The 25,241-nt window shown below is 35.7% G+C and overlaps 1 long non-coding RNA gene across 2 annotated transcripts in view; it reads left to right on the forward strand.

The window, feature by feature from the left end:
- Positions 1-25,241, forward strand: part of LOC141541136 (uncharacterized) — a 206,947-nt gene that overhangs the window by 176,293 nt on the left and 5,413 nt on the right. Inside the window, exons 3-4 of one of the 2 annotated variants that reach the window (XR_012481663.1) lie at positions 820-908; positions 2,662-2,765. The exons of the other annotated variant lie outside the window; for it this stretch is intronic. This is a non-coding gene — a long non-coding RNA (uncharacterized LOC141541136). The remainder of the gene's footprint in view (positions 1-819; positions 909-2,661; positions 2,766-25,241) is intronic. 2 annotated transcript variants of the gene reach the window in all.

Consider the following 25,241-nt stretch of genomic DNA (forward strand, 5'->3'; position numbering starts at 1 on the left):
GAGTGTGAAGGACTCTTTCTTCAACTTTCTTCAACTTGGGTACACTGGGAATTTCTTCTGACTTCTCCCACACAGCGGATCCACTAGAATCTGTAATAACAAGATCAAATTTTATGTGACTAGTTGCACAAATTAAGGGATTATGATGCATTTTTAGTATTTGGAAGGGTCTTGTCCTGTAACTGAGTCACACAAGATCCTTTATGCCATGATTCATATCAAAATTATTCATTGATGTAGATATTGATGTCTGAAGCCATAATGATCTCCCAAAGTTCACTACTCCATGATATACTGTAATCTTTGTCAGTTGTTAGTATTGTGTTTGATAAAAGGAAATTTTAAAGTATCAGTAGAAGGTAGGGGCCATTTTCTTCTATAGGTCTCCTAAGAGAGTTGGTAGAAATAGAATTGCTATGGAATAAACACTGGAGTGTGCCTAGTTGGAACTTTAGAAAAGCTAGTTAATTTGACTTGACCAGTCTTGTGCTATCCAAGGAGTAGTAACAATGACTTTCCACATAAATATGGTGCTGAATGCTTGGCAAGTGTTTTAATTTCTATTTTATCATTTGATTCTCATGATTCTTCTCAGTGTGAACATTTACAGCAAAAAAAATCTGTAAATACTATAATTCGGGGCTTTAGTGAGTATTTTCTTGATTGTCTAGACTTAAGAAAGTGGGGGAGAAAACTTTAATAAATGCAGACTAAAACTGAAAGCTCATTATGTGTACTTTTTCTCCTCCCAAGGAGCTGATTGTTAAATGTTTATTAGCATGCCTCTGATCATTTGTTGTCTCCTTTCCCTGTTTACAGATCTGCTGAGGCTTGAAGGGGAAAATAACTTGATAATTTCATCATAGAATCTCAGAATTGGAAGACATCTTAGAGGCTCATGTAGTCCTGTTAGTACCTGACCAGAAAACTCTTCAGCAATATTAGAACAAGGGGCCATTTAGCTTCTGCTTGAAGATCTCAAGGGAGGGAGAACTCACTGCTTCTTTAAGCAGTCAATTCTACTTTGGAATAACTGTAATTGTTAGACCTGTGCAAAGTCTAAATCTGTTTTTCTGTAGAACTTAAAACCAAGAATAATTCCTCGTCTATGTGATTGCCCTTTAAAAGCCAACTCCACTGGTATAATACTTCACTAAAGTTGAAACTCTGGGTAGTTATGGAGTTTTTAGGCAACCTCAGGACTATTTTAGGGCTATGGGATAGAAAATGAGCAAACTTTATTCTGAGATTAGATTAACTGTTCTTAACTTCGGTCAATGAATTTATTTTAAAAGTATCTTAATAGCTACAATTCAACATAATTTGTTTCTATTCTAATGCTATATATTTTTGATGCATTAAAAACATTATTTTGAGAAAGGGTACATATACTTTGCTAGACTGCCAAAGGGATTCATTACTTCCTTTCTGGAGCAAGCACTAGAAGTCCCAGGACAAGCAGCATGAAAATAGTCCTCAAATCTACTTTTATTTTATGGTTTGAAAATATTAAAAACATTGTTATTAGTTTTTAGTTAAGTATTGGAGTACATATGTTAATTTTTTGAACTAAATTTTAGTGCTCAAGGACAAAGCTCCAATGACCCTGTACTAGTTATAGTTCTGCATATAATATTCTTTTCATTATTCCTTGGGAGAATGCTATATAAAAATTAGGATAATAACTAATTTGTTCAGCAATCAATATTTGCCAAATACTTTTTATATGTCATAATATTTGATCCTCAAAACTCAAGAAATAGGGAGTAAAAGTTCAATTATTGTCCCTGTGTTTATAATAGGAAACTGAAACTTGGGAAGATAAATGACTTGCTCATAATGAAGCAACTAATGAGGGTCAAAGGGTTAATTTGAACCCTAGTTTTCTTCACTTCTAGTATAGACTTGCTCTTGATGGCAAAAGAATTTCATCTTTTTATGATTGATCCCAAGCTTGTAGATTTCTGTTCTGAAGAGCATAAAACAATGGGTGGTAGATTTTGATTTGGTGTGAATTATTTAAGTTTACTCTGTATTGATCATATTGAATAGATAATTGTCACATTTCTACTTTCCTTTGTGGATCACAGACCCAAATAATCTGTCTGTCTCCCTAGGCTTCCTCTAACTATTTTTCTCTCCTCAATAACTTTTTGAATAGAAAGAAAACAAGAATAAATAGCAAATAATAATAACATTTTAACCAAGTCCATTTGACTTTCCATTTTAAGCTGGAATATCTGTGCTCTGGGATTTAACAAAATTGACTATGTATAGAGCAGCTTGTTAAATACTTGTTTAGTGGATGAATAAATAGCAGACTATTTTAATTCAAAGGTGAACATTAATCTTCCGTGGGGGAAAAAAAAGTTGTTTAGAAGACCCAAGGATGTCTTAAAAATCTCTGAAATGAAAGGAACCAAGGAGACTATTTGCAATGTCAATGGGAGTGGGGTGGGTGGGAGACTTCTGGAAAAGTATAAAACAACAATATCCTAGAAAGATGATTCTCTGCAAAGCATTATCTAGCCTCTCCTTCTTTGGCATCCCCATGTCATGTCAGTAGCAAATAGCATCACAGAAGAGGGAAATAATGAGATACCTAAATGATGGGTTTTTTTAAAGGGAAAAAGAACTCTAATTAATTTTGTTCATCTTCAGAGATCACACAGAAAGGAAATGAAAGGTGGTGAGAGCAGACAAGGTGAAAATCCTGCAAATTCTTCAAATGTGAATGAAATTCTGTGATAAACCCTAACTTTCTGGTAAGCATTTTAATGGATCCTTTAATTAGCTTTTCTGGAAAGTTCACTGATGATATGCTGGAATAATGATCCCATATGCTCTAAAGTGTCTAGTCATTAGCCAGCAAGGTGACTGAACATACTAATGCACTTGCCTTTTAGACATTTTAAGCCTGGGCTGCTGGTATGGCCTCCCTTTTGCTTGACTCAGTCATCTAAGGAGTTTACAAGCTAGATTTTTCCTCAAAAAAAATTGTGCTAGGAATTTCTGGCCTTTAAGATTTTTCATGGTGACAGGAAGTACAGTGCATGGACTCATCTTTCTGAGTTCAATCTGGCTTCAGATACTCAGTAGCTGTGTGACCCTGGGAAGTTTAACTCAGTTTCCTCATCTGTAAAATGAACTGGAGAAGGAAATGTCAAACCATTCAAAAGCTTTACAAAGAAAACTCCAAATGGAGTCATGAAGAAACTGAAAAACAACTGAACAACATAGTAGTAGTTAAAAACTAGAGAATGGTGATAAAAAGGGTTCAGAACTTTCTCATAATCAGTGCAACTTTGGTACCAGACTTAGAAAAAACAGACCATAAATTTGGAATCAAATGGAGTTTACAACATGGAATCACTGCACACCCAAGGGCATCCTGCTTCCATATTCAAAGGTGCATTTAATTATGACCCAAAGATATGACTATTTAGACAAGATAAGTGAATGAAAGTTAAATCTATGTGAATAGAGCAGATTAGATGTGACCCAGATGGAGACATATGAAATGCCCTTAGGTCAATGGGCCATTATGGGACACTTTTGGAATCCCACATTGATGCTGCTGATGTTAAAGATGGCTTTAAGAATGATCATTGATGAGTGGGCCTGTGAATGAATTTTACAGTTCCAGCTTGGTTTGCTGCTGGCATAGACCTATAGTCTTTGACAAATGCATAAATTCTTCCTGTGCCATTGGCTGAAATGAGCTGATTTGCAGATAATTTATTCAGCATAAATTATTGCTGACCTTAGCAGGAAGAACACATGCGCTTGATCCTCTTCAGATATGTAGTCAATAGGGAATTGTCCAACCACATTTTTTTTTTACTATATATCTTTTGGCTAAATCAAATCCTAAATCTTAAGGACATCATGTGGATTTCTGATATTCCCTAGGGATGTTAAGTCTATAAACCAGCGATTGGATCATACTTTGGTAAATATAGCTTGCAGTTTGTTTTCTTAGTGTGGAATAGAATGGTAATTCTTTGTTGCAGCATTAATTATATTTTTCATTTATGATTTAATTCTTGCATAATTGAATACTTATTTAAATTGTAAAATATGGATGTTTCTTTTAACATCCCATTGCTCTGGTTATGGGATGATTGAAACTAAGTACATATTAAATTATAATCCTATAAGTAACAGTATGTTGTCATTGTCAGTCTTCATAATAGAATATCATGATGTTGATTGTTATTAGGGTTGTCGCGATACAGATTCAGAGATGGTAACTGCCTACATGAACTTAGTTGCCATGCTTTAGACACTAGAAAATATAGTGATGGCCCTTAGGGATCATAACTTGAGTTAGATAAATTCTGACCTCAGCTTTTCCTAGAATATTTAGCCAAGCTCTTTCCTTTGCTTTCTTTACCTCCTATCCTAATATAATTAATTTTTAACAGCTTACATAGCATGATTTGAAAATTGGCCCTTTTCCTAACATCCTGGACTTTACCACTATGCCTTAGGTATTATCTTACCCTGAAAATGTTATGTTATCCTGAAAAATGTTATGTTGGCCCACTTCTCCTATTGCTAAGTTCTTCCTTTTCCTTTTTGGGGAGAGGTCTAGGGCATTCTTTCTTTCCCTCCCAAACTGGCTTTTAATTCCCTGGACAGTGACCCCAACCCTTCATTGTGTGTATGTATGTGTATGTTCAGATCACATAAGCTTTTTAGCTCTCCTTGGTATGTTGTGTCACCTCCTTATAGTAGAAAGCAAGCTACTTAAGGACATGAATTGTCTTTCTTTTTACATACATATGTATCTCCACTGTTAAGTGCAGTGCCTGGCATATAAGTAATTACTGAATACATTTCTTATTTGTCTCTGTAGAATATTATAAGTCATTAGTCTAGCCCTCTAATTTTATAAATAAAGAAACAAACACCAGCCAGGTAAAGTAACCAAATCTTTGAGCAATGAATGATACCAACAGCCTATAGTCACAATGGGTTATTAATTTCAAATCTAATGCTTTTTCTATTATTCCACATATAGTAGGAGGTGAGTGTCATGTTGCTAAAATTCATTTATCCAGCATCTATACATAAAACATGGTCCTTTCAGATATATTCAAATATATCTTCCTATTTTTCAATGTCCTCATATGTTTGCATGTTGTCTTTTGCATTAGAATATGAAATCATTGAGAGCAGACACTGTTGTTTTGTTCTTCTTTTGATCCTAAGAACTTGGCACAGTGCATTACATATAGTAAGTGCTTAATAAATGTTTGTTGGGCAGCTAGATGGTGCAGTAGATGGAGTAGCCCTGAAGTCAGGAGGACCTGAGTTCAAATTTAGCCTCGGACACTTAACACTTTCCAGCTATGTGATCCTAGGCAAGACACTTAACCCTATTGCCTCAGCAAAAAATAAAATGTTTGTTGACTGACTGAAAGAAAGAGTTAAGGAAGTAGTATATTATACAATAGCATGCTACTATGGAATGTGGTGATGGCCTTTAGGGTTCATAATTTGAATTAGATTAATTCTGTTTGTGATCTGGCTACAAATTTTCTTAGAACACTTGGTCAAGCTCTTTTCTTTTCTATTTTCATCTCCTAACGTGTGTTATATTGAATTTGTGTATGTACTTACTTTGTACAGCAGAATGTAAACCCTGTGAGACTATCTCTTTGGGCTGTGTCATTTTAGAAAATCCTGAGTATATAGCACAGTACTTTGCACATTCTGTTTGTGATCTGGGTACAATGTTTTTTAGAACATTTCGTCAAGATCTTTTCTTTTCTATCTTTATCTCCTAACATATGATATATTTAATTTGTTTATGTACTGTACTTTGTATAGTAGAATGTAAACCCTTTGAGACTATCCCTTTGGGCTGTGTCATTTTAGAAAATCTTAGATCCTGAGCATTCAGCACAATATTTTGCACATAGTATAGGTGTTTGATAAATGTTTGTCATTATGTAAATCCAGTTCTCCATTTAAAGAAGCACAAAAACATTCTTAACAAAGAATAGATTCTTTTCAAAAATTAATTCCTCAGCCCATAGAGAATATGTCAGTATAATAGCATTTCCCATTTATTCTCTTTTTAAAAAAATAGTCAAAGAATAGAACAATTAAAGTCCAAAGAGGTCTGTAAATATGTGGCCAATGGCCTATTTTTGCCAAGATACAAACCTCTGTTTCTGAGGAGAATAAAAAGAAATAGATATTATTTATTTCATCTTTACATAGAGTTTTTTTCTTTGCAACTCCACCAATATATCCTTTACCTTTTCTCAACTCCCACCAAAGATACATAATATTTTCCTTCACTACTGATAATTTCATCTATGAGGGCAATTCTTTGACCTACTTGGATTACACCCCTCCATTGTTTAGGATATCTTCATGAGCTTGTGGTGGTTGGAAAAAAAAAATCATTACCTTGTGGCTAATCTTCTTCTTCTGAGTCTTTCCTGAATTTACATAGGCTAATAAAATTAGGTATATCTTGTGTGATCTGTAGATAATCTAGGGACATGATTAATTTATTTCTTATTTATTTGCTTTTATTTACTACATGGGCTTTCATCGGATAGTCTGTCTTTGATTATAAGCTCCTATTGGGTAAGAAAGATGTCTACCTTTGTCTGGTATAGATAGATACTTAAGTAGATTTTTCTTGGATGATACATATATGAAAAATGAACCTTCGGTATCTCCACAGTCAATGGTGCATACATATGCATATGTCTGTTCTTGATTTTGAAACATTTTTTTTTTCAAAAAAAAATGTGGTATTTTTTTCTTTTTATATCATCTTCCTTTCTGAAAATATTCCTTCTTTTTCTCTCACCCAAAGGACCATATTTTCATACATTGTAACAAAGAATAAAAAAGAGAGTTCAGAAAAACTGACATTGTCTGGCATTTTATGCAATGGACCAAACCTATAGTCCCTTTGTCTGCAAAGAAGGGAGGAAAGCATATTTACTCATTTGTTTGGTATCAGAGTTAGTCATTATAATTATATGGTGTTCAGTTTGGGGTTTGTTTTTAAATTTTTTTTCCATTTACATTTTGTAGACATTCATATATATTCTTTTCCTGATTTTGATTACTTCATTCTGCATCAGTTTTTATAAATCTTATATTGCTTCTCTGAATTATTCATATTCATTTGTTTCTTGCAGTTCAGTAATTTTCCATTATGTTCATGTCTTTAGCTATCCTCTATACAATCCTGCACATCTTTCTATGTGATATATTACTCTTCAGTACAAGTTGACTTTTTAATAAGTGGTATTCACAATTGGCAATAGAGCATGGCTACCAAGGCTATACAATCATAGCTTGAGAATTTATTCAACAGTTCTATTCATTTCTTTAACAAACAAACTTATAATTTATGTGTCAGGCATAGTTACTACCCTCAAAGTGGTTTTGTAATATTAGGAGGAAGTAATATTGTTATTTTTATAATTATATTTGTTAAAATGTGTCATGGAATTAGGTCTCTACACTGACCCTCCTGGGGAGCCATATGTGCTCTGGTCTCTAAAGAATATATATGACCAATGGCTCCTAGTTGATTTTCCCAATATGGGAAAAAGCAAGCTTTATCAAAGATGATCGGCACCTAAGCCATAGATTTTACAAAAAGAAGCCAAAGTTTCTGCCTCTCTCTCTCTCTCTCTTTTTGTTTTTTTTTGGATGTGTCACTGGGTACTCTGCCAGTTTTCCCTTGCATGTCTAGTGAGAAGGGGAGGAAATTTCTCTCCCCTCTTTCTCCTGTGCAACTGTGGTGACTACATGCACATGCCAACAAGATCATTTCCTTGCGTAGGTGAATCTGTGATCGACTTTCCTGTTTCTTTCTGTGTCTCCAGCTTTGTGTTGTTGTTGTTGTTGTTGTTTGTTGTTGTTGTTGTTGTTGTTGTTGTTGTTGTTTTTCCCTAGACTCAGGTAAGCAAATTGTAGTTCTCAAAGACTGACATTTCTTGGCTCGGCAATTACCTCATGACTTCAATAATTTCAATAAACATTTATTAAGCATGTGTCAGACATTGAGCTAAGAAAAAAAAAAAGGCAGTTCCTGCCCTTAAGGAGCTTACAACCTAATGAAGGATGATAACACACAAAAAGAAGATAAAGAGGAGCATCCCCCAGGGTACATTGGAAGGGGGGGGTCATGGTGTTCTGTGCATTCAAGGCTAGGCAGAGGTTTGTGAATCCTCTACGAAGGAAGGCTTTGGAAGGAATCAGAAAAGAGACTGAAAGCTCCAGTCAGAAGGGAGAGGCAACTAAGGCTGAGTTGGAAAGATATTGAGTATCAAAATCTGTAGGGGGATTATTTTGGGATTTGGAAAGAGGGGAGGAACATAGTTTTCCATGAAGTGAAAGCTAAGACTTAAATAGGTTGAGGGGTTCTACATTCAGTTGTCCAGAAGGAGGTAATTTATGGAACAACTTCTTAGAGATGGAAGTCACTATTGCTGGGAGGGTTCTGTGACTGAAGGATTGTAAAGTCACATTTTCCTCTTTTTAAACTCTACTGAATTAACAGATCTTCCTGGCTTGGTTGTCAATCATCTCTGCCAAAGGTTCCCCATCATAGGGACAAAGGCATTGGCCATGCAAGTGCTGTAGCAACAGTCCAAACTATCTATACATTGAATTGCTTAGATAGTACAGCTCCAAGATGACAGTGAAATAAATACCTTTTCATCAACCCCATACAAATGTTTCAGGTTTTTAAGTATTATTGAAAAATACTTCTAAGTCTTTTGTGTTCTCAGCATTTCTTTTATGGTGAATGAAATATTTGTTTTATGCTGATATCTAGTCCTTTGTATAATGAATACTTTTCTAGAAAGAACCTTCTTAATTCCTTTTGGGGAAGCCCTAAACATAAATCAAACCAAGATTATTTTTTAAAAATCCTCCTCCCTAGAGTGTAGGAGAAAAACCTGTAGTACATATGTGTTCACCATATACACCTGTACATGTAGGCATGTATTTATACAATCAGCTATGCAATTTATAATGAAAATAATATGTGTAAAATACATGTATGTTTATATGTCTGTATATGCATATAACATATTGTACATGAATATATGTATATGTTTATAATAACTAGATTTTATACAGTACTTTTTAGATTTACAAAATTATCTTTTTTGATCTTTACACTAGTCCTGGGAGGTAATTGCTGTTATGATCCCCATTTTCCAGAAGAATAAAGTGAGATAAGCAGAGGTTTACTCTGTCTAGGGTCACTAAGCTAATCTCTGAAGCTAGACTTAATTTAGATCATCCTAAATCCGAGAATGATGTTTTATCTATTGAGCCATTGATAGAATTTTATTTAAATTGTATATCCCACCCAGCCTAGGACAGTGCTCAGCACACAATATGTGCAATTTTGGGCTGCTTAGGAATCTTTAAGGATGTATGAATTTGCCCCCAGAACAGAAATCATTTGATCCCCAAGTAGAAAGTTACCTCTGAGAAACCATGTTGCATAGTGGATAGTACTGCATGGAGTAAGGAAGATCTGTGTTCAGGTTTTTCCTGACACATGCTAGTAGTTGTTCCATCATTCCCCATTCTCCATGATTCCATTTGGGCTTTTCTTGGCAAAGATACTAGAATGGTTGGCCATTTCCTTTTCCAATGCATTTTACAGTTGAGGAAACTGAGTTAAATGACTTGCCCAGGTTTACACAGCTAATAAGTGTCTGGGGTCAGGTTGAACTCAGATTTTCCTTATTATAGACCCAGCACTCTATTCACTGGAGCAGCTAGTAACCCATGACACAGGTTAGCTATCTCTCAATTTCTCCAGCCAACTGTCTAAGTGCAGAAGTTAAGAATATATTGATTTGTATTAGTAGAGAAGGTTCCTCACTAGGAGTTCCTTCTTCAGATAAAATCTCAAGACCAGCAGACGATTTCCATGCAAAGCTAATGGAAACCCTATTACCCACTAGCTTTCTGAGTCATAAAGGAAAAAGCAAAAGTATACTTTAAGAGACCTGGGAAGACAGTGTCAATAGCACCACCTCAAGCTGGCTCAAACAACAACAAAATCCTCCTGTTGCTTACTGTAAATGCTGTATTTTAGGAATGGCATATTTTATGACTCTTATAGTGACCTTTGCAAAATAAATTTAAAAAAAAAGACAAAAACTTAAAGTAGCATGTAGAAATAAAATTGAAATTCAGTGATAACATACATTTGTATTCCTTCAGAAATAAAAGTACTTGCAGTCTTTAATAATAGCACCTTGTTCTTTTTATGGGAGTTTTAAAAAGTGAGGTCCCTCCATCTGAGCTCATTAAGATTCAGCACATGACAAATCTGTGAGACAGGTGGGTGGCAGGTATTCTGTGAATTATTGTAGATTGAGAAGCTGAGAGATCTGTAGCTACTGCTGTCTTCCCATTGCTGGCAGTGTGGATGCTTGATAGAGTAGACAGGGCTCGTGACCTGGCCGAGTGCTTTTATTTGTGATCCCGTCATTTCAGGGATTTCTGGATACTAAGGATAAGGCTGAGACAGTGGTTGCAGAGACACACTGAGACCTAAACCATCTGCTGATATCTTTTTGTTAATAGTATTTACATTCTCAGCACCGAGTTTGTTACTCAAGAGAATACAATCACCTAAGATGAATTATTTCTCACTAGATGTTTTAGGTGATTTCTAAGAAGGATGATGTGTAATTGTATTTTCAAATGAAGGTTCAGGAGACTAAACTAAATTCTCAGAATTTTTTTTTCCTAGTCTAACATTAATTTCAGAGCAGAATTTGTATTGAAATTGAAATTTTGTGAATTCCTCCCCCATGGATTGCTAATTGTAAACTTATGGAAGCCTAGAGAAAATCTGAATTAATTAAAAAAAATTTTTTTTTGGGGGGGGAATGGAGGCAGAGTAGGGTCCTGGACAACTTGTACTGAAAGACTAAGAAATGATAAGAAGCCAAATGAGTTTTTTTGCTGAAGAAAGGGCAAGAAAAAAAAATAAAAAGGAGAAATGAGGCAAGGGAATAGAAATGAAGAGAAGTAAGAACAAATAAAATTAGCAAAGCATTAAAATGGGGAGGAAAGTGATCTTGGGGCCTAATAGAACCTTGGAGGGGTTTAGGGGACACAGAAGATGGAAGTTATGTAACTACATCTAAAAAGTACTTCAGAGGCCATTTAGAATTTTCAGTCATTCAGTAATGTCTAACTCATCATACCATACTTGTCCATAGGGTTTTCTTGATAAAGATACGAGAATATTTTGCTATTTCCTTCTCCAGCTCATTTGACAGATAAGGAAACTGAGGCAAACAGGGTTAAGCGATTTGATCAGCATCACTCAGTAAGGAAGTGTTTGAAGCTGGATTGGAATTCTGGTCTTCCATAGGCTCAGCATTCTATCTATTGAGTCACTATTTGCCTCTACCCAATGAAGCCAAGGAAGGGAAAAATGAATTGTATCAAGTAACTTAGTTAATAATCACCAGAGGTAAGATTTGAATCCAGTTCCTCTCATTCCAGTATTTGTATCAATATATTACTCTGTCTTCCAAGAAACTAAACTTTTCTTTTTATTAGGCTGAACTATAACTTATTTTGTAGAACATTGATGAAACAAAATAACTCCTTTCCATCCCACCCAAACTTCTGTCATTTGGAGGAGGTAAGGTCAGATTGACATGCTAATTGGCAGGCAGACAGATCAATGTACTTTTAAGGCAATAGCCCTTCAAACACTGGAATAAAAACATTGGAATAAAAGCTGCAATCTACAGTGTTCCTCCCCCATCCCGTGTCCCAGCCAGTCTGTTGTTACTCTACCAGTTTTTAATGTTCCTGGGAACATCACGTAAACTGTGTTTTGTGGAATGTTTGAAGTGGTAGTTTAAGTCTGGATAAGCACCAAGAAACAATTCCCAAATCATTCTGCCTTTTCCCTGGGGCTAGTTAGCTCACAAGTAGACAATTTTGGGAGGGGGAGAGGTAGAATTGAGCTCCTCCTTTCCCTTAACCTGGCCCATGATTCAAAGTATTGAGGATGTGCATAATGAGGAGAGACTAGGAACTCCAACTAGACCCAGCCATTTCTTCACTGTGATTCAGATAGGAGGCCTTAGTTCTAGTCTTTATTTCTCTGAAATCCAGATCAGCGCTCCATTGTGTGCATGTCTCTAATAACCGACATGTACTTTGTCCTTCCTGTTCAATCTAACAGAAACCATTTGGAGCACATGTTGAGCAGACACTCATTGTTGAGCAGTTAATTTAGAGGGAGAATGGTAATTCCAGGGGGAAAATGCCTCCCTTTGGTATCTAACTCCAGTAATCACCCAGACTCTCTGTTTTTGTTGGCTTGTTGGCATTTTTAATCAATTAATTATCATCATTAGCAGCAAATATCTAGCTAAAATGAAATTTGAGATCTTTGGAATAACTGTGTAGTTCTGACATACTGGACTTTGTGAGATTCAAGAGTATATCCTGTTTTAAAAGTTAGTTTTAGAAGACAAGGAATTAGACATGGCACATAAATGATGTGAGACATAGGCGTGGATTTGAGCTACATAAAAACTCAGCCACTTAAATAAGCCTTTTTTTTTTTCCCAGAGGTTTTGTGTGTATGTGTTGTGTGTTTCTATTTGTATGTATGCATGCATTGCTAGAAGGAGGCAACAAACAGAGACATAGATATCGACAAATATGGTCAGGAACTGGAATAGTTGTGAATAGGCTCTTTTAAGTGTTATTAATTCAGGGCAGTTCTATTCATATTGAATTATTTGCATTTATGTTTTGGCTGAGCTATAAAAGAACACTCCTGAGTCCTGCTCAGTGCATGGGGAATTAAGCATACAGCTCTCATTAACAATCCTGTGAATTGTACAGTATGCTTAATTCCCCAAACACTTCACAGAAAAAAATTCCCTCTGTCAGTGTGCTGTATACGGCATTGATTTCTAAATTAGACAGCTTAGTATAGTGACATAGTGTTGAGAAACAAGCTACCATATGGGAGGTCTGTCACCCAGAAGATCTCTCCGGCTTCTCGTTTGAGCCAGACATTTTCTTGGGGGGAGGCCAAAGAAGGAAGGCCAGAGAAGTATCTGCAAGAGTTGGCCTGAGCAGTGATTAGCCTTCTATTTTGATCTGTCCTTTTTGCATATCTTTCATTAAGCCTGTAGGGTCCTGAGAAAAACTGGATTCACTTAGCAAGATCAAAAGTGACAGCTTGGGTAAGGGGAAGAGCCACCCTCACTTTTAGGCCGCAGGGATCGATCCTATTGAAGTGGAGATGCTATAATAATAACTTGAAATCACTGTGTCAGCAGTGTGAACTCATCACAGCTGATGAGAGGGAAATGCCTAGAGGCTTCTGGGATGAAGTCAGGCTTGGGGAAATAAACAAACCTGCCTTTTCTCCTTAAAAACCCTGCCTACCAGTGCCATCCATGGAGCCAGCTGTCTTCATGGAGAGATGAAGGAACCCTGTAGTGCCCTTTGTGACCCAGGGAGGGCAGCCACAGGTGGGTACAAAACGTTCACATCAGTGGGGTCGCTGTTGGAAGGAGTTAGCCTAAGTCTATAAAACTCACATTTGAGATAGCTTCAATGCTTATCGGCTGGCTTTCCTTTTTCTTTTCACCTTGCTGAAAAAGGATTATTACATGAATTCTGAAATTTCACATCCACAAACTCATGCTAGTAAAACCAGAAAATTATCCTTCTCCTTCTGTTGACTTTCTTTTATGAGTTTATGTATGTCCCTCTGAATTAGCCCATTTGAGATTGGGGGGAAAAAAAAGAAAAAAAAAAAAACAAACAAACCATATGGCTTATTTCAGATTTCCAGAAATCGTCAAGAACCTTGGGTAGATGTCCTAGCTGAAGGGAGTCTGAATTCTGATGTGAACTGGTTAAGTCAGGGAAATGAGAATTTTAAGTGCCTACTAACTAGATGGTTGGAGTTGGTCTAAGAACTAAAGAAAGACAAAAACAGTCCCTTCTGCTAAGGAGCTTATAATTGAATGGGGGAAGACAACATGTAAACAACCATATGTGTGTGAGCATTCACATGAATATATGTCTATATCTTTATCTTTCTATATATCTATCTCTCTGTGTGTAGGAATATATTTGAACATAAATTCTGCTGATTCTAAATCCAACATAAACCAATGTATCACCTAGCTGACAAATTAATTAGTGACCATGGACAAAGTGCTCTTTGTGTCTCTCTGTGTGTGCATTTGTATATGTGTAAAATACATGGGAAGTTATCTCAGAAGAAAGTTATTAAGATGAAGGAGGCCTGGGAAAGACTTTTTATAGAAAGAAGGACTTTAAGTGAAACTCTAAGGAAGTCAGAGAAGTTGAAGAGAAGGAGAAAATTCCAGGCTTGGGGGACAGAGAGTGAAAATGGCCAGAGGCAGACTGTGAGTGTTGTGTGAGATGAAAAACAGGGAGGCCAATGTCACTGAACCATAGGTGTCTCTGGAAAGGAATAAGATGTAAGAAGACCAGGGCACCTAGGTGGAGTGGATAGAGCACCCACTCTGAAGTCAGGAGGACCTGAGTTCAAATTTGATCTCAGACACTTAATACTACCTAGCTGTGTGACCCTGGGCAAGTCACTTAACCCCAACTGCTTCAGGGGGGGAAAAAAGATGTAAGGAGACCAGAAATGTTGGGAGGAGCCAGGTTATGCAAGATTTTAAAAGCCTAAGAGAGGATTTTGTATTTGATTCTGGAGGTAGTAGTGAGCTACTGGAGGTTTTAGAGTAGGGAGGTGACATGATCAGATCTGTGCTTTAGAAAGATCAGTTTGACAGCTGAGTGGAGGATAGTTGGGTTGTTAGGTATAACAATTGCAGAAAAGCATCTGTCTTTTGCTTGAGAGTAGGGTTCTGGGGTTGCCTTTGTGTATATTTTGAGGGACTAAAACAATATAATTATCATTATTTGCACTTTTAATTTCCTTTTTAAAGATGTATGTTTTTGACATTTACTTTTGCAGTATTTTGATTTCCATTTTTTTCTCTCTCCTTCCCTCCCTTCTCTCCATTCTTCCCAAGACAGTAATCAATCTAATACAGGTTATACATGTACAGTCATATTAAACATATGTCCACATTAGTCATGTTGTAAAAGAAGAATTGGAACAAAAGAGAAAAAGCACAAGGGAAAAAAAAACACAAAATAAGTGAAAATAATCTGCTTCAATCTTCATTCAGATTCTCTGAACATGGATAGCATTTCCCATCATGAATTTTTTAGAGTTGTCTTTTGGAATTATACTACAGAGAAAAACAAAGTCCATTAAAGTTGATCATCTGCACAATTTTGCTGTTATTGCATACGATGTTCTCCTGATTCTGCTACAAAGAACGTTCACTCAGCATCAGTATATATGTCTTTTCAAGTTTTTCTGCCATCAAACAGCTCATCACTTCTTATAAAACAATACCATTCCATTATATTCATATACCACAATTTATTCAGTTGTTCTCCAGTTGATGGGTATGCCCTCAATTTTCAGTTCTTTGCCATCACAAAGAGAAATGCTATAAACATTTTTTTTTTGCACATGTGGGTCCTTTTCCATTTTTATAATCTTCTTGAAATAAAGAACTTGTAGTGGTATTGCTGGATCAAGGAATATATACAATATATACAATTTTATAGCTCTTTTGGTATAGTTCTAAATTGCTTTTCAGAATGATTGGATCAGTTCACAACTCTACTAAAGGCATTAGTATTCCAATTTTCCCACATTTTTTCCAACATTTGTTATTTTCCTTTTCTGTCAAATTAACAGTAGGAAGGTGATACTTCAGAATTGTTTTAATTTTTTATTTCCCTAATCAATAGTGATTTAGAACATCTCATATGACTATAGATGGCTTTAGTTTTTTCATCTGAAAACTCCCTGTTTATATCCTCTGATCATACATCAATTGGGGAATGATTTGTATTCTTCTAAATTTGACTTGGTTCTCTAAGTATTTGAGTCATGAGATCTTCATCAGAAACACTGGCTAAAATGATAGAATTATTAAAGGTAGGCTATGAAGCTATGGGAATTTAGATTGGTTATTTGAAGGATAGATTGCTTAATGTAATTCACCAAGCATTTACCAGGTCTCATTAAGTGTTAAATACTGTTCTAGGCACTGGGGTTTTAAAGACAAAACTAAAAAAAAGCCTTGAAAGATATTATGTTCTGTGGACAGTTTCACAGTCTTAATTGTTTGTTGGGCTCATGAAAGATTTCTGACCTCAGAGTATAGAAAGTGTGGTTGTATCCCTGACCAATTGTCTAACACTTGTATTTGAATTCTGATCTCAGCCCACCTATTGGGAAAGAAGAGTAAATAAGGTAATAGTCACTGAAGCTTCTTTACACTATACTTATAATTAGCCATTCACCCATGATGAGTAAAATTGAATTCTAGGTAAGTGAAAAGGAATGCTGATTAGATTGATTTTGCTATCTATTTTCTGGAAAGAGGAAAGCTGAAGAAAATATTTCTGGGGGCCTTAAAAAACTTATTTACTGCAGTATTTTACACATTTAATGCACTTAAACTTGGAGGACTTTCATTAAATTAATGCAAAATTGTAATAACTTTATGAGATTATTGTCTCCTTTGCTAATTATTTTTCCCCCAATAAAATCTTTCATTTTTCTTAGAGGTCAAGGGCCTAGAGCTCCTTTTGAAAAACACAATATCACTTACTATTACAAATGAGAGGCAAAATTGTAGGGGTGGTGGAATGTACTATGGGGTAAGGTAAGGTAGGTGGTGACTGGGGAGATCCAGTTCTCAACAAAATTAGGATATAACTCAAGTTCATTTTAGCATTCTCATTAACTTTTCCTGTGTTCTCCTCACACATACCCCTTCTCCAACCCATTACTTTTTGTGGTTCCTCCTGTTTTTCCAATAGAATTCACAATTATGCCTCCTAATTCATTTTATAGAAATTCCTATTTCCTTACTACTCTAATCTAACCTTGCATCCTAGAGAAAAGAGATACAACAAACTAATTCACACTGATATTGTGTTGATTATAGCATTATCTTTTATACTCTCTTGGGTTATCTTCATTTCAAAAAGAGATATCTGAAAATGGTAGAATTAACCTGAAATAATGACTTTGCAATAGTGGTATTTTTTTTTGGTGGACAGATCATAGAATCATAGATTTGGTGCTAGAAAGGATCTGAGAGGGGGATTATCAAATCCAAGGCCCCCATTTTATAGATAAGGAAAATGATATCTGGAAATTGTATATAATTTTCAGGCTTTGAGAATTACCTGGGGCATTGAGAAAATAAGTCAATTGTCTGGAATCATCAATTAATTTGAGGCAGCTAAGGTCATACATTGCTTCATGATGGACTTGGAATCAGCAGGATCTGAGTTTAAATCCTCTCAGAAACTTGCTAGGGATGTGACACAAGTGTAAATCATTTAATCTCCCTCAGCCTCAGTTTACTTATCTGTAAAAGTAAGAGAACAAAATATACTTGCCTCCCAGGGTTGTTATGAGCATCAAATGAGTTAATATTGTAAAAATCTTTTGCAATTAAAATAATACATAAATGCTAGCTCTTAGGATGTTTCAGAGCCAGCACTTGAATCTATATATTTCTGACTCCAAAACCTTTCTTCTGTTCCTGGTCATTGTTATTCAGTAAAACTAGGGTTTTACTAGAATGGGCTGCTATTTCTTTCTCTAACCCATTTTACAGATGAGGAAAGTAAGAGGTAAGTAACTTGCCCAGGGTAACAGAGCTAGTGAGTATCTGAGCCTGAATTTGAATTCAGGTCTTCACAATTTCAGATCTGGCACTCTATTATCTGTACCACTTAGCTCCTTTTCTATTCTTTATGTATTTTCATTTCTCATAAATAGCCATTAATGATGGGGAAATTAATAATAATAGACATGTAGCTCTTTGAAGTTTGTCAAGTATTTTAACTTATGTGATCTCATGTGGTCCTCACTAAAAGGAGATAAGTTTTACAGGTATTTTCATTCTCATTTTACAAAAGAGAAAAGCTAGTCTTAGAGAGATTAAGCCCAAATGACCTTTTGTCACAATCATTCAGAGTAAGAGGAAAGGGGATTATTTGTTTTTTTTTAAGTAAATATTTTCCTATAATTTTATCTTTTTTTATTAATTTTTATAATTATAACATTTTCTTTGACAGTACATATGCATAGGTAATTTTTTTTTTTTACAACATTATCCCTTGTACTCCCTTCTGTTCCGAGTTTTTCCCCTCCTTCCCTCCACGCCTTCCCCTAGATGGCAGGCATTCCCATACATGTTAAATATCTTATAGTATATCCTAGGTTCAATATATATGTGCAGAACCGAATTTTGTTGTTGTTGTTACAAAGGAAGGATTGTATTCGCAAGGTAAAAATAATCTGGGAAGAGAAACAAAACCAAACAAAACAAAACAATGCTCACAGTTTACACTCATTTCCCAGTGTTCCTTTTCTGGATGTAGCTGATCCTGTCCATCATTGATCAATTGGAATTGGATTAGCTCTTCTCTATGTTGAAGATATCCACTTCCATCAGAATACATCCTCGTACAGTATCATTGTTGAAGTGTATAATGATCCCCTAGTTCTGCTCGTTTCACTCAGCATCAGTTGATGTAAGTCTCTCCAAGCCTCTCTGTATTCCTCCAGTTGGTCATTTCTTACAGAACAATAATATTCCATAACATTCATATACCATAATTTACCCAACCATTCTCCAATTGATGGACATCCATTCATCTTCCAGCTTCTAGCCATTATGAAAAGGGCTGCCACAAACATTTTGGCACATACAGGTCCCTTTCCCTTCTTTAGTATTTCCTTGGGATATAAGCCCAGTAGTAGCACTGCTGGGTCAAAGGCTATGCACATTTTGATAACTTTTTGGGAATAATTCCAGATTGCTCTCCAGAATGGTTGGATTCTTTCACAACTCCACCAACAATGCATCAGTGTCCCAGTTTTCCCACAGCCCCTCCAACATTCATCGTTATTTGTTCCTGTCATCTTAGCCAATCTGACAGGTGTGTAATGATATCTCAGAGTTGTCTTAATTTGCATTTCTCTGATCAATAGTGATTTGGAACACTCTTTCATATGAGTGGAAATAATTTTAATTTCATCATCTGAAAATTGTCTGTTCATATCCTTTGACCATTTATCAATTGGAGAATGGCTTGATTTCTTATAAATTAAAGTCAATTCTCTGTATATTTTGGAGATGAGGCCTTTATCAGAACCTTTAACTGTAAAAATGTTTTCCCAATTTGTTACTTCCCTTCTAATCTTGTTTGCATTAGTTTTATTTTTGCAGAAACTTTTTAATTTGGTGTAATCAAAATTTTCTATTTTGTGATCAATAATGGTCTCTAGTTCTCCCTTGGATACAAACTCCTTCCTCCTCCACAAGTCTGAGAGGTAAACTATCCCATGTTCCTCCAATTTATTTATAATTTCATTCTTTATGCCTAAATCTTGGACCCATTTTGATCTTATCTTAGTATGTGGTGTTAAATGTGGGTCCATGCCTAGTTTCTGCCATACTAATTTCCAGTTTTCCCAGCAGTTTTTGTCAAATAATGAATTCTTATCCCCAAATTTGGGATCTTTGGGTTTTTCAAACACTAGATTGCTATTTTTATTCAGTATCTTGCTCTGTGAACCTAACCTATGCCACTGATCAACTAGTCTATTTCTTAGGCAATACCAAATGGTTTTGGTGACTGTTGCTTTATAATACAGTTCTAGATAAGGTACAGCTAGACCACCTTCACTTAATTTTTTTTTTCATTACTTCCCTTGAAATTCTCGACCTTTTGTGGTTCCATATGAATTCTGTTGTTATTTTTTCTAGGTCATTAAAATAGTTTCTTGGGAGTCTGATTGGTATAGCACTAAATAAATAGATTAGTTTAGGGAGTATTGTCATCTTAATTATATTCACTTGGCCTATCCAAGAGCACTGAATGTCTTTCCAATTATTTAAATCTGACTTTATTTTTGTGGCAAGTGTTTCGTAATTTTGCTCATATAATTCCTGACTCTCCTTTGGTAGATATATTCCCAAATATTTTATACTATCAACTGTTATTTTGAATGGAATTTCTCTTTGTATCTCTTGCTGTTGGATTGTGTTGGTAATGTATAAAAATGCTGAGGATTTATGTGGATTTATTTTGTATCCTGCAACTTTGCTAAAATTCTGAATTATTTCTAATAGCTTTTTAGCAGAGTCTTTGGGGTTCTCTAAGTATACCATCATGTCATCTGCAAAGAGGGATAATTTGATTTCCTCATTTCCTACTCTAATTCCTTGAATCTCTTTCTTGGCTCTTATTGCCGAGGCTAGAGTTTCTAGTACTATATTGAATAGTAATGGTGATAGTGGGCAACCTTGTTTCACTCCTGATCTTATAGGGAAAGGTTCTAGTTTATTGCCATTACATATGATGTTTACTGAAGGTTTTAAATATATGCTCGTTATTATTTTAAGGAATAGTCCATTTATTCCTATGCTCTCAAGTGTTTTTAGTAGGAATGGATGTTGGATTTTATCAAATGCTTTTTCTGCATCTATTGAGATGATCATATGGTTTTTATTAATTTGATTATTAATATGGTCAATTATACTAATAGTTTTCCTAATATTAAACCAGCCCTGCATTCCTGGTATAAATCCACTTGGTCATAGTGTATTATCCTGGGGATGATTTTCTGAAGTCTTTTTGCTAATATCTTATTTAAGATTTTAGCATCAATGTTCATTAAGGAAATTGGTCTATAGTTTTCTTCCTCAGTTTTTGATCTACCTGGTTTAGGTATCAGTACCATGTCTGTGTCATAAAAGGAATTTGGTAGGACTCCTTCAATCCCTATTTTTTCAAATAGTTTATATAGCATTGGAGTTAGTTGTTCTTAAAATGTTTGGTAGAATTCACATGTAAATCCATCTGGTCCTGGGGATTTTTTCTTAGAGAGTTGGTTAATAGCTTGTTCTATTTCTTTTTCTGAGATGGGACTATTTAGACTACTTACTTCTTCCTCTGTTAATCTGGGCAAGCTATATTTTTGAAGGTATTCTTCCATTTCATTTAAGTTATTGAATTGATTGGCATAAAGTTGAGCAAAGTAGCTCCTAACTATTGTTCTAATTTCCTCTTCATTAGTGGTGAGTTCTCCCTTTTCATTTTCAAGACTAATAATTTGCTTTTTCTCTTTCCTTTTTTTAATCAGGTTTACTATGGGTTTGTCTATTTTGTTGGTTTTTTCATAGAACCAACTCTTAGTTTTATTAATTCAATAGTTTTTTTTTTACTTTCAATTTTATTAATCTCACCTTTTATTTTTTGAATTTCCAGTTTTGTGTTTGTCTGGGGGTTTTTAATTTGTTCCTTTTCCAGTAATTTTAGTTGTAAGCCCAATTCGTTGGCCCTCTCTTTCTCTATTTTATGCAAGTAGGCCTGTAGAGATATAAAACTTCCCCTTATTACTGCTTTGGCTGTATCCCACACATTTTGGTATGATGTCTCATTATTGTCATTTTCTTGGGTGAAGTTATTAATTATGCCTATGATTTGCTGTTGGGTAAATCATTCTTTAGTATAAGATTAGTTTCCAATTATTTTTTGGTCTATTTTCCCCTGGCTTTTTATTAAATGTAATTTTGATTGCATTGTGGTCTGAAAAGGATGCATTTACTATTTCTGCCTTATTGCATTTGATTTTGAGGTTTTTATGCCCTAGTATATGATCAATTTTTGTATAGGTTCCATGAACTGCTGAGAAGAAAGTATACTCCTTTCTGTCTCCATTTAGCTTTTGCCAAAGATCTATCATATCAAACTTTTCTAGTATTCTATTTACCTCTTTGACTTCTTTCTTATTTATTTTGTGGTTTGATTTATCTAATTCTGAGAGTGCGAGGTTGAGATCTCCCACTATTATAGTTTTGCTGTCTATGTCTTCTTGCAGCTCTCTTAATTTCTCTTTTAAGAATTTAGATGCTTGGCCACTTGGTGCATATATGTTTAATATTGATACTGCTTCATTATTGATGCTACCCTTTAGCAGGATATAATGCCCTTCCTTATCTCTTTTAATTAGATCAATTTTTGTTTTTGTTTGATCTGAGATGAGGATGGCTACCCCTGCTTTTTTGGGTTCACCTGAAGCATAGTAGATTCTGCTCCACCCTTTTACTTTTATTCTGAATGTATCACCCTGTTTCAGGTGTGTTTCCTATAAACAACATATAGTAGGATTCTGACTTTTAATCCAGTCTGCTAACTGCTTCCTCTTTATGAGGCAGTTTGCCCCATTCACATTTATGGTTAGAATGACTAATTCTATATTGCTTGCCACCCTATTAACCCTTGCTTATGCTTTTCCCCTTTCCTTCCCTCTTACCCCCCAACCCAGTATTAAACTTGTGAACACCACTTCCTTTTCACAGCCCTCCCTTTTTAGTATCCCTTCCTCACCTTAAAGTTCCTCCCCTTATTTTACCCCCTTTCCTCACAATTTCTGTATTCCCTTCCCCTTAGCTTACTCCTTCCCTCTCACTTTTCAATGAAGTGGAAGAAGTTTCACCATAAATCAGATATGTCTATTGATACACACTATATTCATCTCCTTCCTTTCTTTCTCTCAGATATAATAGGTTACCTTTGCCTCTTCATGAGATGTAGTACCACCACTTTACACTTTTTTTTATGATATAATATCCTTTCCACCTCTAGTTTCTAGGACAAATTATACATACCTTCTTCACATATTTTTATGCCAGAAGTATAGTTCTCAAGATTTCTTTTTACCTTTTTAGTAATCTCTTGAGTTCTGTATTTGAAGATCAAACATTTTATGTAGTTCTGGTTTTTTCATCAAGAATAGATGAAATTCATTTATTTCGTTAAATGTCCATCTTCTTCCCTGGAAAATGATGCTCATTTTTGCTGGATAAGTTATTCTTGGCTACATACCAAATTCCTTAATCTTTCGGAATATCATGTTCCAGGCCCTTTGTTCTTTTAATGTGCATGCTGCTAGATCCTGGTTTATCCTTATTGTGGCTTTTCCATATCTGAATTGCTTTTTTTTAGCAGTTTCAAGTATTTTTTCCTTTGTCTGATGGTTCTTGAACTTGGCCACTATATTGCTAGGGTCCCTTTCAGTAGGTGATCAATGAATTTTTTCAATGTCTATTTTACCCTCTGTTTCCAAAACGTCTGGGCAGTTCCCTTTGATAATTTCCTTGAAAACAGTGTCCAAGCTCTTTTTTTCCTCACATTTTTCAGGGAGTCTGATTATTCTCAAATTGTCTCTCCTGGACCTGTTTTCCAGGTCTGTTGTCTTTCTAATAAGGTACTTGACATTCTTTTCAATTGTTTCATTTCTCTGGTTTTGCTTGACTACCTCTTGCTTTCTCCTTGAGTCATTCATTTCTACTTGTTCGAGTCTGATTTTCAATGATGTATTTTCTTCACTCACTTTTTAATATCTTTTTGTAATTGTCCAATTGTATTTTTATCTTCTATGGAATTTTTTTCCATTTTATCCATTTTATTTTTTAGAGAGCTGATTTCTTTATCCAGCTCACTAATCCTGTTTTCCTTGGAGTTGTTTACCTTTTCCAGCTCACTAATCCTGTTTTCCTTGGAGTTGTTTGCCTTTTCTAATTCACTAATTTTATTTCTCAGTGGTTTGATCTCTTTATCCACTCTGGATGACTTCTCCAGGCTCTCTTTCCAAGATTCCCTTTCCTTTTCCAATTCCTCTTCTAGCTCTCTTGTGAGAGCCTTTTTGATTTCCTCTATGAGGTTCTTTTGGATTGAGGAGCAGATCATATCCCCTTTAGGGGGTTCCTCTGGGGACAGTCTGTTTTTAGTCTCCTCAGTATTTGAAGTCTGCTCTCTCTCCATACAGAAGCTGTCAATGGTTAGAGCCTTTTTAAATTTTTTGTTCATTTTGTCAAGAATAGAATAGAAGAAAACAAATTGACAAGAGAAACAATTGGTCTGTTTTGGGGGGGATGGGGCTGGATGGTGTTAATGGGCTTCCTCTACAGACTGGGGGTAAGGCAGCAGAGAGCCACTAACAGAACAATGATGGCTGCACTGCATCTGCACTCTGAGGCTCTGAGAACAAGCTGAGTCAGTCCAGGTGGGGGTTGGGGGTGGCCGGTTCCGAGAGATGCTAGCTTTCTGGGGTTTTAATCTTCACCTCAGGTGTTTACACCTTTCTGCTGCTCCTGGCTTGCTGCCAAGATGGAGTATCCACAGCGGGGTAAAAGTCTTTTTGCAGAAAAGGCAGAGATCGTACCCTTTCCACTGCTGTCTGAGCTGTGTGAGCTGCCTGTCTAGCTCTGGCTGCCTACCCTCAGTCTGTGCCCAGTCTGTTTGACTCTCCTCTGAGCAAACACAGGCCTTCTCTGGCGAATTTCAAGGATGTCGTCTGTTGGTGATTATTTGTGGGTTTCTTTTCCTGTCAAGCATTAACTCTGAGGCTTGTCATGAAGTAAGTCCTGAGAGAAAACATGGAGCTCAAGCGGCTGTCTGCCTCCACGCCGCCATTTTGGCCGGAAGTCCGAAAGGGGATTATTTGGAGGAAAGGACCTTCTATCATCCAAATTCAGCTCAAGCCTTTCTGCCCATGTGTACAATCATTCCTGACTATACCAGTCCTGGATTAGCTGAGTTTCTTTCTCTATAATTAAGTAGAGACTTGAGAGACATGTGGCACAAGTTCCCTGCTACATTTTCCCCTCATTCCCAAAAGTAATGCTGGTGGCATGTGATTAGTTCCAAAGGAATAAGTTGAGGATGATGATGAATTGTCACCAAAATTCTAAATCCTTGTTTGTTGCAGGATTAATGAAAATTCTTGAGTGATTTATATCTTTTCTCTACTCCTTTGAAAGCAAAGGTGGTAGAAGAAAATATAAAGCATAAGCCAGTGATTCCCAGTGTTTTTTACCCTGCCAATTCCTTTCAATGACAACAAAAATTTTTTGTGAATCTCCAAGATAATTTAATCTATTAATCATAATATTCTTTTAGATTTTTAAATTGTATTTACAATAATTACAATGATCACTTTTACCCCCAAGTAAATCTTATATTGTGTGATTATAATTATAAAACTTATTTTACCTATAATTGTGAAA

The sequence above is a fragment of the Sminthopsis crassicaudata genome, chromosome 4, assembly GCF_048593235.1.
Source record: "Sminthopsis crassicaudata isolate SCR6 chromosome 4, ASM4859323v1, whole genome shotgun sequence".
Lineage (NCBI taxonomy): Eukaryota > Metazoa > Chordata > Mammalia > Dasyuromorphia > Dasyuridae > Sminthopsis > Sminthopsis crassicaudata.